The sequence below is a fragment of the Photinus pyralis genome, unplaced genomic scaffold (assembly GCF_008802855.1).
Source record: "Photinus pyralis isolate 1611_PpyrPB1 unplaced genomic scaffold, Ppyr1.3 Ppyr1.4_LG7, whole genome shotgun sequence".
Classification (NCBI taxonomy): domain Eukaryota; kingdom Metazoa; phylum Arthropoda; class Insecta; order Coleoptera; family Lampyridae; genus Photinus; species Photinus pyralis.
This window is the reverse complement of record NW_022170738.1, coordinates 37,757,231-37,765,785: the sequence shown is the minus strand read 5'-3', so window position 1 is coordinate 37,765,785 and position 8,555 is coordinate 37,757,231.

Below are 8,555 nucleotides of genomic sequence, written 5' to 3'. Positions count from 1 at the left end.
TGTTACTAACGAAATTGTCAAGTAAATACCTAAATCCAGGAAGCACACCTATACCTCTCAATCCAGTGAGAAATACTGTAAACGTTTGGATTTTACATTTGCCTCCGATGTGAAATAGAACATTTTCAACGTGCAAGCAAAGCAATAATAGTTTCTATCATTGAAATTCTCCCGGAAGTGCGAATTTGGCAATGTGGAGAAACCATTAAAACTAAAAATCAAAATGTTCACAATGCTCGAAAGTTTTATTGCCAATTTTCTTTCACGATCAGACTCGGAAAGAGGTCGACGTGGTAACCGGGTTGCTCGCTTCCTCATTGAAACAGTATTTAGCTTGCCTTCTTGAGCTTTCTTTTAAAAACAGTAGGAAATGGAAAATGTTTCCGCATGATGTTTGTGTTACTGTAGTAGTTGTTTAGTAAGGAAATAGTGCTCGAATGTTGTAATGAAATTGTCTTGCACGATTGATCGATTTTAGGTAGATTTCTTCTACCTATTGTAATATTTATAGTGTAACGGAAACGCTCCAGACATGACGTCGCCTTTGGCGCTCTGGAATTTTCTAGGCGCGCGATAGTGGGAATGTTTGCAACGTATATCTGGTAATTACGCGAATGTTCTGGACTTACATTGCTTGCGTGTATAAATGGTTGCGGACCGAACATCGCGTCAGTCTACTACCGAACGAGATCGAGTACGTATGAAACATCGAGCGCGGAAATATAAATTGCGAAGTGTGTGAATAGAATAATAATAATATAATAATATAGCTTTATTGGGTGATGCAGCAGTTGACAAATACGATTAGGTAGTACATATTTTTACAGTTTAAAGATACAGATGCACGTATATGCAATAGACTGCAACCCCAAAGGCGAAGTTCGGTTGAAGAGCAATACTGAGGGACTGCTCTTCTCCGCTCTACCACTTAACCTCAAAATTGCTGCGAAAGAACCCATAACTGACAGAATGTAAATATAATCCGACCAGTGTTACCCTATAGACAGTGATGCCTATTGTGATTGCCATATTTGCTTTGTGCACGTTAATCGTCTAACATTAAAGATGTCATACGATATTTAAATAATTTTAAGGGCAAGCGTTTCAATTCGGGTGAAAGGGCATTGTACGTTACAACTGCGTTGTAAGAAAATGATTTCAGATAAGCTGATTTAGAAATAAACTTGAAGGAGGGCATCGATAATAATCCCTTTCCCCGTATATTCACGTTGTGTACGTCGGTACGGTATCGCATCTTGTTATTAAGATATTTCGGAAACCCAGTAGTAATTAAAGAGTGATACACACATAAAGAATGAAGCTTATTCCGCCTTTGTGACATATTAAGCCACGCTAATTCTCTCAATTTGTGAGAGATATGACTGCGACGCCTAAGACCAAAAATGAAGCGAACACAATCATTTTGAACAACCTGTATACGTTTGTCAGAGGCAGCATCAAGACATGGCCCATAGACCATGTCACAATGATTAAATTGCGACAACACTAACGAGTCGCACAACATTTTTTTTGTCTTAACGGACAGGAATGCTCGGTGCGGATACAGGCATTTCAAATTTCCATAAGCCTTGCGTATACAGTTCCTTACATGTTCTCTAAAGCAAGATCACTATCTACGCACAATCCTAAATTTTTAGCGACATTTTTTACAGTAATTGGTACATCATCAATACGTAATTTTACATACTCAGCAGAAAGTAATGCTCCTGCACCAAATACCAACGCGACGGATTTCTTAGGATTGAGCAGTAAATTATGATCTTTGGAGTGGGAATAGAGAAAACTCAGATCCGCATTTATCTTTGTACAAGCATTATGTAATTCATGTTTAAAGAAGGAGTAATATAATTGTGTGTCGTCCGCATATAGATGATAACTGCAAGTCTTTAGAACTTTGTGCAACTGACTTGTGTACAACGTATAAAGCAGTGGTCCTAATATAGAACCTTGAGGTACGCCGGACTTAACAGTCAATACATTAGAAAATGTATTGTGATTTAAACTAACTAATTGAGATCTACCCTCTAGAAAACTTTTCATGAGGTTAAGTGCACAGTTACCAAAGCCAAGGTGCCGTAACACTGCTAACAGTATATTATGGTCAATAGTGTCAAATGCTTTACTGTAGTCTAATAGAACCAACACCGTAATCTTCCCACCATCAATTGCACAAAGTATATCATCCATCACATGCGCCAAGGCTGTAGAGCAACTATGATTTGGTCTGAATCCAGATTGCATTTCCGGTAGTAGATTGAATTGTGTGACGAAGTTCCTTATTTGCAACTCTAAGCATCTTTCCAAAACTTTAGATAACATTGGCAGTATACTGATCGGCCTAAGGTCCGAATAACTTCCTGGTTTTAATATTTTTGGTATCGGTTTAACGATGGCTCTTTAAATAATCGATATAAATTGTACGGTTTTTATAGTGTTTTAGTCTTGTTTAATAAATATTGATATAAATCGAACCCGAATTTATAAATCACGTTACAATAGTTTTATATATTTATATGTGTACAGTGTGTCCATTATGTATGGAATATCGTATTTATCTCGGTAAATATCGAATGTATAGGGTGTAGCATCTAGGACCCCTCGGATCATAATAAAAGATAGAGAAAAATTGTACGCAATAACCGCCGGAATGTTTCTAAAATGTTTTTGAATACCAGTCGCGTTCTGTATTACAATGGTGAATCAAACTTGCATTTTTTTAAATGGAATACTCCATAGTTTATTACTGATTTGGAACGTACTTAAAAAATACTTATTTTTTATGTAACATGTTATACCCCTAACTTTAACGATTTCGCTTTATAACCTTTCGTCAAAATTTTACGTTTTCGAAATTTTTTTTGAGAGAAACTATAAATCGCGCTGGCGGCTAATTTTTGAATTGAGGCACAGGTTAAAACCTCTTCCAATGTCACATAATTTTTTTTACGTACTTGATCGAAAAATAACATTTTTGATTGACCTTCGCCAAATGTCATATTTTTTTATAATTTCAAATGGCACTCCCGCTAAACACATTGTACCTCTGGGTAGCAAAAACTATAAATTTTGCACTGATATAAAGACAATTTAAGAGAAAAACCAAGTCGTAACGCCAATTATTAATTAGAATAGCGGCTAAAGTTTCACCGTTAATTAAGTATGCTACCTTTACATACGTACCTTCGAAGATGTCTATAAAAGCATTCTATAAACAATTTTCAAAGTCCTCATGTGAGATCGAAGGAACTTCAGCACATTTTTGTGTGGCAGAACAGTAATTAGCCAGTCTTGGCTCCCCCAAAAATAAGAACTTGTCCAAGACTGCCACATCCTCTTTGTCGGTACCCACTTCCTACGTCCCGTTCACCCACAATTCGCATTTTGGTAGATTTCGCCCTTCACAAAATAGTACTCAACTTTTGGGGCACTTCTGATAGCTCGGGCTTCTATTGACGAGAAAGAGAAACCGCGATTCGAGCTTTAAGAAACTTTAAACCGCGTGACAAAATTCGCAGCGGAAGATACCTTTTGGGTGCCCGAAGTCGACTATCCCTCGAAGACGCGCGCCTTGCAAAAGGTGATTAATTTCGTCCCGGGGAAAAAACAAAATTCCGCCGACACCAATTTGAAAACAATCGGACCAAAACTGTAGAAGAAGATAGTAAAAAACTGAAAAATCTCTAGATTAGCACGCTCGGGGATGTCGCCCAGATGTCGCCGACACCACATCACCATCCCTAAAGTTATCAATTACACGATCCCGGTAGGTACGATGTACACTACTCGCATTTCTACAAGCGTTCTTCTACTGGCCCCCAGCCAGCCAGCCCGCCAGCCAAAAAAAAATAAAGTTGATATCGGAAACAGAAATCAGACACCCCGTTTCCGAAATAGACAAACTAAAATCTATCAGTGCAAATAGTGGTATGCGATAAAAATGGGAATGTACCCTCCTCTATTTATTTTCTTAATTTCTTTTTTAAGGAGGTGAAATCGAATAAAGTATAAAATATACAGCTCTATTTTAAGGATAGGGCCTAAAATTATATAAAGGAAAAATTTGTGCTTACATAGGCAAACGAAGTCAAAAACGAATGAAATATATAGCGCTCCATTATTTTAATGTTGGAGGGCTAAAATCGTAAAGGTATCCCCCTAATTTTTTCAGAATCTTTTTTTAGGGAAATGCGCAAACGAAAAATCGAGGTGTGCCTAAATGTGTAATCAAAGTGCAAACGCAGGAACTATTTGATGTTTCATTATGTTAATGTTGGGGGATAAAATCGTGAAGTTAGCCCCCCCCCCTCCCAAATTTGTTTTTTCAATATCTTTTTTTAGATAAATGTGCAAACAAACAAATGAAGTGTGCCTAAATGTGCAATCAATGTGCAAACGAAGGCAGTATTTCACGTTTCATTATTTTAATGTTGGGGAGCCATCTTCACGCGGGTGCATGACTAATATTGTGCATATTAATATTCTTAATAAAATCATTAATCTGTAAAACATTACCTTATTGAGACTCTTAAATCTTTTAATTATTCATATCAATATTCTTATTCTAATTACAAATTATTATTTGGTAAAACATCAATCTTACTCAGTTAATTTTCCATATTAATATTCCTCCACTTTTTTTCTTTAAGATCTGGACTACTTTGTTGCCATTTAGGCCTATTTTGTAGCATAGTCAAATAACGTTTGTGCCACTTCATTTTTATCAACCTTTGCCAATAATTTACTCTATTTTCGGGAGTTAAGGTGAAGTCAAGTTGGAGATAACTAGAAATGGATACCCCAATTAAGAAATGGGCTGGTGTTAAATAAGATAAATCTTAAGAATCATTTGTAATTTGGGTTAGCGGTCTAGAATTAAGTAGTATACCTTCCTATTTCCACAACTATCGTATTTAACTCCTCATAAGTTAATAAAGCTTTTCCAGCAATTTTTTGAAATGAAATTTGGCATATTAAACATATAAAACACGCAAATGAATGTGCCTTTTTGTTTCACGGTTTCCATTAATTAACCAAACTACTCAATATTATTTGTTTTTGCTCAGCGCGACCAAGCCTAATATCTCCTTTGTTTATTATTAATTCTGTAATTTTGCTATTTTTAGCTGATATTATAGGATGCTTTTGGTCGTAAGGAATATTTGCTGCACTGAGCCTGCCACCCACGCGAAGGAGGCCAAAATCATCCATAAATGGGTATAAACCTTTTCATTTTGTTTTTATATCTATTTTGGAAACTAAATTTTTTATTTCTGTTGTACATGATTTCTTTGATCAATTTTTACAATTACCCTGAAGGCATTTTCAAGCTCCGACCGGGTCAGATTATCAGTCCTTTTTTTATTTTTATTTTTAAAGTTATAAGTAAATCTAAAAATTACGCTACTACTCTCTGTAGTGTGGTAAAGTTAGAGTACCTTTCAAACAATTCATTTTTTAAAACTACTGGTGTCAAAACTGGTTTTATTTTTTCTTCTTCAGGTAATGGACCTGTTAATTGAGGAATATTATTTTGTTCATGGGTAAAAGTGCCTTCTTGTAAATAAAAGTAAATATATATATATCGGCCTTACCGAAATGGATTTTTATACTTTTCTGTAATAATTTGTTATGAGACAATTTACAATTAACATGTGAACACAGAGAGGAACCCCTAAACGTAAAATTACGACAGTTAATTAATGAACTCAACCTTCAGGGTCGTTTTGTTACACACTTGCAACAAATTTTACATAGATCCCGCGTCAGTATAATAAAATCGTATTACCTACCCCTAATAAACTTAGCAGGCAAAAAACGTTTTGCTCCAATTGCTTGGATCTACGTACCTACGTCATAAATTTTGTTTAAAATCGCCTCCCTGTTTCATATTTTGAAGATTTATTGCTTCCAGATTGTAGGATATTGAAGTTGTTTAAATTACAACGGATATTAGGATGTGACATATAAAGACGGGAAGATTACGTACGAGTACATTTCAATATCGACCGTATAAATTGCCGTATAGAAATATTTGTAATTACGGAAAGGTTGGAGTTTTCTCTCGGTAGAGTGCTCTTAAAGTAGAGCTTTATTTATTACCGATTCCATCTTCGATGTTGAAAATAAGGAAGATAAAATTGCTATGAATTGATAACAATCAATCAATTACAGGGTATATTCAGGTATCTCTTTTGGTGTACCTACCCATTTATTTAAAGCACAGAGGGACACTATATCCAAGGACCTACGGCATTAGTTTCAACTAAAACGTATCTCAAAGGTTTCGCCCTTATTTTTACATCCCTGAAACGGTTTGTACAACAAAAATTCAATCACTTTTTGAGGTTCAGTATCGCGATTCGAAACTTTGAGCTTTCATTGCAGATAATCCACGAACTGTGTATATTTGTCCATATTGCTGCGCGATACACTAAAACGTCAGATATTTAATGCTGTACAATATTGGAAATGTGTCACCAACTATTGGCACTTTTTTCCCAAAAATGGCAGGGCCATGCTACACTTCATCTGAACCTTTTCAATGTTTCCATATTTCTTATGCAACAAAATTTATTTCGTACTCACAGAATCAAATTCCGTAAGACTGGAACGTACCAAGATCGTCGCGAGATACCATAGTAAATGCCGTCGAATATAATCAAAGGTAAATACATTACCGTTTTTTAGCGCATTTCCACAAAAATAAAAAAAAAATGCGCTATTGTGGCCACTTTGTCCGTCCGTCCGTCCGTCCGTCCGTCCGTCCGTCCGTCCGTCCGTCCGTCCGTCCGTCCGCTAACTTTGCGACGCTACTAGTTTTTTTATCTTAAGAGCTATTGTTCTACTTTTTTCGCTATTTGGTTCGTTATGGTGTCGAGTCTTGTACCAAGGAAGGAATTTTTTCTGTAACGCTTACAAAAAAAGTTATTGTAAAAAAAACAAAAAACCGTTTTTTACATGTTCCATAATTTTACACTTTTGCCGTTTATTAACGATCCTAGAGATCTTTTATAATTTTGCATTGCTATCTGTCGCCTGCCGGTTGGTCTCTCCGTCTGTTCCTTTGTCTGTCTGTCCATCTATCTGTCCGGGTGAACGATAACTTTGTTTAGAAATGTTCGATCGCTTTTACATCTCCGTTAGTTATGAACTGAATTGCATGAAATTCAATATGGGCATAGATTTAGCCATATAACACGCAATGCCAAAAGTTGGATCGAATCGATTCAAAATTCACAGTGCCCTTTTCGCATCTCGACCATTTATAAACCGAATTGCAAACTTTTTTTCTTATAAAAGTATTTGAATGAAATTTTATACATAGGCACTTGGAATAAAGGAAAATCAAACGCCAATTTCAAAATTTGGTTTTGCGCATGCGCAGTGCCAACTTTTTTATTTATGGAAGAATTTAAACGAAATTTGATACAGAAGCACTTCGAATAAAGGAAAATCAAACGCCAATTTCAAAATTTGGATTTGCGCATGCGCAGTGCCAACTTTTTATTTATGGAAGAATTTAAACGAAATTTGATACATAGGCACTTGGGATAAAGGAAAATCAAACGCCAATTTCAAAATTTGGTTTTGCGCATGCGCAGTGCAAACTTTTTTATTTATGGATGAATTTAAATGAAATTTGATACATAAGCACTTCGAATAAAGGAAAATCAAACGCCAATTTCAAAATTTGGTTTTGCGCATGCGCAGTGCCAACTTTTTTATTTATGGAAGAATTTAAATGAAATGTGATACATAGGCACTTGGAAAAAAGGAAAATCTAGCGCTAGTTTCAAAATTTTATTTTGCGAATGCGCAGTGCCAACTTTTTTATCTATGGAACTATTTAAGTGAAATTTGATACTAAGGCGCTTGGAACAAAGGAAAATCTAACATTAGTTTTAAAATTTAGGTTTGCGCATGCGCAGTTCCAACTTTCTTATTTAGAAAAGCATTGAAATGAAATTCTTCTCAGAAACTGAAATTGAAGTAGCACGTCAACAATGGATTGCCCATGTGCAACGCTATCTTTCATATTTGTGGGCGGATTTTTACGATTTTATAGAAGTTGCATCTTACAAATGGGAAATGAATGCAAGTGGAAATGCGCTTTATGTAAATCGTTTACGATTACTTTTTAACTTGTTTACGTATTAGGTAGACGTTTTATGCATTCGCGTTTTCTTCCAAGAAGGTTTTTTGTTGTGCCCGATTCTCTTTCATCTTTGATGAGAGGCATGCTTACCTAGGATGCAAGTAAAGCGTCTCTTCATTAATATTACACCCACTCGAAGGTTTAACTACCGGAATGTTGCCGCATCCCATTATCCAAGTTTTAATAGGGGAATCATTTACTCCCATCATAAGTGCATACATAATGAGGAAGTGCAAAAACGCGTACAAAGGACGGCTCCTCCTAGGAAGACGGAGTGACATACGAACATTGCGTTGCTACTTATGTTAATTTTCCATTCCGTTTGCCAATTCTCCGCTCAAATGGAAAAATGCGCGTTCGCATATCTTTCGACTAGGGT